The sequence below is a fragment of the Gastrolobium bilobum genome, unplaced genomic scaffold (assembly GCF_033153095.1).
Source record: "Gastrolobium bilobum isolate Gb01-03AN ecotype WA unplaced genomic scaffold, APGP_CSIRO_Gbil_v1 utg99493, whole genome shotgun sequence".
Taxonomy (NCBI): Eukaryota; Viridiplantae; Streptophyta; class Magnoliopsida; order Fabales; family Fabaceae; genus Gastrolobium; species Gastrolobium bilobum.
In genome coordinates, this window is record NW_026896699.1 from 1 (window position 1) to 4,711 (window position 4,711).

At 40.5% G+C, this 4,711-nt stretch overlaps 1 non-coding gene across 1 annotated transcript; it reads left to right on the plus strand.

Moving 5' to 3' along the window:
- Positions 1–4,235: 4,235 nt before the first annotated feature.
- LOC133301487 (small nucleolar RNA R71) lies at positions 4,236–4,342 on the plus strand. Its single transcript, XR_009750202.1, has one exon. It is a non-coding gene; the product is annotated as a small nucleolar RNA R71 (small nucleolar RNA).
- The last annotated feature ends 369 nt before the right edge of the window (positions 4,343–4,711 follow it).

Genomic DNA, 4,711 nt, shown 5'->3' on the forward strand with positions numbered 1-4,711 from the left:
CCACCATCCTATTATCAAAATGAGTGCCCCCATCACTAATGATAGCTCTAGGGACTCCAAATCTTGAAAATATATTCTTTCTCAGAAAGCAATCACCACCCTGGAACCATTGGTTGGTGTAGCTATAGCCTCAACCCATTTGGAAACATAATCAACTGCCACCAATATATACTTGTTAGAGTAGGAAGAATGGAAAGGTCCCATAAAATCCATACCCCAAACATCAAAGATCTCCACTTCCTGAATATTGTTCAACGGCATTTCATGTCGCCTAGAAATATTTCCAGTTCTCTTACAGTTGTCACATGCCTCCACAAACTTCTTTGCATCCTTGTATAAAGTGGGCCAGTAGAAACCACTCAATAATACTTTTGCTGCAGTTCTCTCACCTGCAAAATGTCCACCATATGTAGAACCATGACAATGCCACAACACATCCTTCTGTTCTTCCTCTGGAATACACCGTCGGATCACACTATCTGAATATCTATAGAAAAGATATGGTTCATCCCAAATGTATCTCTTAACATCATGCAGAAATTTCTTCCTCTGTTTCCATGTTAAATCCTTACGCATCAATCCAGCAGCTTTATAGTTGGCAAAATCAACAAACCATGGTGGGGTACTAATAGATAAGACTTTATCCCCAACCATCTCTGTTACAGCACATATTGCCAAAACATGTTCATCAGGAAACTCTTCTCTGATCACTACTTCCGGTCCTTCTTGAAGCTCTTTTTCTGTAATCCTGGATAAGTGACCAGCCACCAAATTTTCAACTCCCTTTTTGTCCTTGATCTCTACCTCAAACTCTTGCAACAGCAACAACCAGCGGCGCAACCTGGGTTTAGCATCCTGCTTGCTTAACAAATACTTTAAAGCTTCATGGTCAGTGTAAACAATAACTTTTGATCCTAACAGATATGGCCTGAATTTGTCAAATGCATACACAATAGCCAGTAATTCTTTTTCTGTAGTAGCATAATTCTTTTGTGCATCATTCATAGTAAATGACATGCAACAATTTATTCACTCTTTGGCCCAATACCACTCCTACAGCATAGTCACTGGCATCACACATTAATTCAAATGGTAATGAAAAATCAGGTGCCATCATGATAGGTGCAGTGGTCAACTTTTCTTTTAAAACATGAAATGCATGCAAACATTCATCATCAAACAGGAATTCTTGGTCCTTGACCAATAACTTGCATAAGGGCTTGGCAATTTTTGAAATTTTTTTTATGAACCGCCTATAAAATCCTGCATGGCCAAGAAAACTCCTCACACTCTTAACATTTACAGGTGGAGGAAGTTTCTCTATCACAGAAATTTTTGCCCTATCCACTTCAATTCCATTCCTAGACACCTTGTGTCCAAGAACTATACCTTCTGTCACCATAAAGTGACACTTCTCCCAGTTCAAAACCAAATTACAGTCTTGACATCTTTTCAAAACAGAATCTAAATTCCCTAGACATACATCAAAATCAGAACCAAATACAGAAAAATCATCCATAAAAATTTCTATGCATTCTTCTATCATATCAGAAAAAATGGAAAGCATGCACCTTTGAAAGGTGGCAGGAGCATTGCATAAGCCGAAAGGCATCCTCCGGTATGCAAATATTCCATATGGACATGTAAAAGCAGTCTTCTCCTGATCCTTTGGTGCCACAGCTATATGATTGTACCCTGAATAACCATCCAAGAAGCAATAGAAAGCATGTCCTGCCAACCTCTCTAGCATCTGATCCAAGAAAGGAAGTGGGAAATGATCCTTCCTGGTTGCCTTATTCAGCCTCCGGTAGTCAATGCACATTCTCCAACCAGTGATTGTCCTTGTGGGAATCAACTCATTATTCTCATTTTTCACCACAGTCATCCCCCCTTTCTTGGGAACGGTCTGCACAGGACTCACCCAAGCACTGTCTGAAATGGGGTAAATCATCCCAGCATCAAGCAACTTCACTACCTCCTTCCTCACTACTTCCTTCATAGTAGGGTTGAGTCTCCTCTGTGGTTGCCTTACTGGTTTGACCTCTTCTTCCATCAATATTTTGTGGGTGCAAAAGGAAGGATGAATTATCCTTAAGATCTGAAAACTGCCATCCAATAGCCATTTTATTCTTCTTGAGTACCTTAATCAACTTCCCTTCTTCCTCATCAGACAACATTGCATTAATGATTGCTGGATATATTTGATCATCCCCAAGAAACACATACTTCAAATGTGAAGGTAATTCTTTAAGTTCTACCTTAGGTGCTCCTTTTGGAATGTCATCAATCTTCTTCTCAAGCTCTTCCACTTCTGGCTCTTCTTGGTAATCTTCTGTACCTGTCTCTTCTTCTGATCTTTGTTCCTAAACTGGGAATTCTTCTTCTTTATTAACTTCTTCCACAACCTTCTGTATCACATCCAATCTAAAACAATCCTCCACATCAACAGGATGCTTGATGGTTTCAAATACATCAATTGTGACTGTTTCCTCATCCACCCTTAGCAACAACTTTCCTTGTTCAACATCTATCAAAGATCTTGCAGTTGCTAAAAAGGGTCTTCCTAACAATAGAGGACTTTCTGTATCTTCTTCCTCCATGTCAAGAATCACAAAATCCACTGGAAAAATAAACTTGTCTACCTTGACCAAGACATCTTCAACCACACCTTCAGGCCTCTTGATAGATCTATCTGCAAGATGCAGAATAAGATTGGTCTCCTTCAAGGTATTGATTCCCAAAGCTCTACATACTGTCAACGACGTCAAGTTTATATTGGCTCCCAAATCGCTCAATGCCTTTCCCACCTCCACATCTCCTATAGCAATAGAGATACTGAAGCTTCCAGGATCTTTCATTTTTGTTGGAAGCTTCTTCTGGATTAGGGCACTACACTCTGCTGTTAGGGCCACTGTCTCACCATCAGTTAATTTCCTCTTCTTAGTAAGAAGATCCTTCTTGAACTTTGCTTAGTGAGGCATATTTTCCAGTGCTTCAAAAAATGGTATGTTAATTTGTAAATTTTTGAAGATATCCAGAAATCTTGCGTAGTGCTATTTCTGAATCTCTTGCTTCAACCTTTGAGGGTAGGGAACTTTAGCATAGGGAGATAAAATAACTGGCTGTTCTTTCTTGTCAGCCATCTTCTTCTTTTCCCACTTCATCATCTTTTGTGGGGAAGCATTTTTACCAACTTCTACCTCTCCTCCATTCTTATTGTTCTTCCCTTCCTCTTCTTTATCAATTCCAACTATAACATCTCTAACAACTACTTCCTTCTCACTTTTCTCATTTCTCATCTTTTCTACTTCATCATCAGAGACTACATCTTCAACCACAACCTCTTCTTCATTCTTTTTATTTTCCACCTTCTTTTTCCCTGGTTGAAGTACCAACCCACTTCTTGTCATAATTGCTTTACAGTGCTCCTTAGGATTCACTAGTGTATCACTTGGAAATTTCCTTGTGGTCTCTCTGATATCTGTCTTGATAATTGACCAATCTGGGTCTCCAAATTTCTGATTGATGCTTCCTGATTTATGAAAGAGGTTCTGGTCTCCTGCATGAATGCAGTTGTCTCTTCCCTGAATGAATTAGAACCCTGAATATAATCCTGAGTTGTCTTAGATAACTGAGCAAACGCTTTCTCCCATGCAGCAGGATCACTTGACTGCTCCTTCATATGTGGTGATGGAGGATGTAATGGTGGGTTCAATTGATGGTTGGAACTATAGCTGAATCCTGGGTGTTGATTCTTGTTTTTCCATGGTGGCATATAAACATTCTTTCCCTGATTGTTGTAGTTCCTTTGATTATTCTGATCATACCACACTCCATTCACCTCTGCTTGTTCTGGTGATCCCCCATAATCACACTCCTCTGTCACATGGCCTTTGCCACAGATGGCACATACACATTTGGTTTCCACAGAGGCTATCTTTTGTGAAGAGAGTTGCTTGATAAGGGTATCTAATTGTTGCTGCTGTTGTCTCTGTGTCTGCATCAGTTGGTCATTCCTTGCCAACAGAGCATCATACCCATCCAACCTGATGACTCCTGTCCTTCTGTCAGACACTGGGGCATTATCAAATTCCTGAGATGCCAATGACTCAAAGATATCCAAGGCTTCTTGAGGGGTCTTGGTAGTCAATGATCCACCAGTAGTGGCATGCACCAAGGTTCTAGTGTTAGTGGTCATTCCTTGCAGGAAGATTGCTGCTTGTTGCCATGCCTCAATTCCATGCTGTGGACATTTCCTCAACAAAGTCTTGAATCTCTCCCAAGCCTCATAAATGGATTCTGACTCTTTCTGCTTAAAGCTTGTAATCTCATCCTTCAACTTGGCCCTCTTAGATGCTGAGAAAAACCTTTGCAAGAACTTGGTTTGCAGATCATCCCAAGTTGTTATACTTCCTTGTGGCAATGATTGCAGCTATCTCCTTGCATCATCCGTCAGTGAATGAGTGAATAGTCTCAACAGAATTGCATCTCTTGTGACACCATTTATCTTCACAGTATCACTCAACAATAGAAAGTTCTCTATGTGCAAGTAAGGGTCCTCTGCACTGGTTCTAGCAAACTGATCCTTCTGCACCAAATGAATCAAAGCAGGCTTCAATTCAAAGTTGTTGGGCTCCACTGTTGGGCGCACAACACTCCCAATTGGAGGAATCACTGTAGGAGTCATGTACTCTCCCAGTGTCCTATGTGG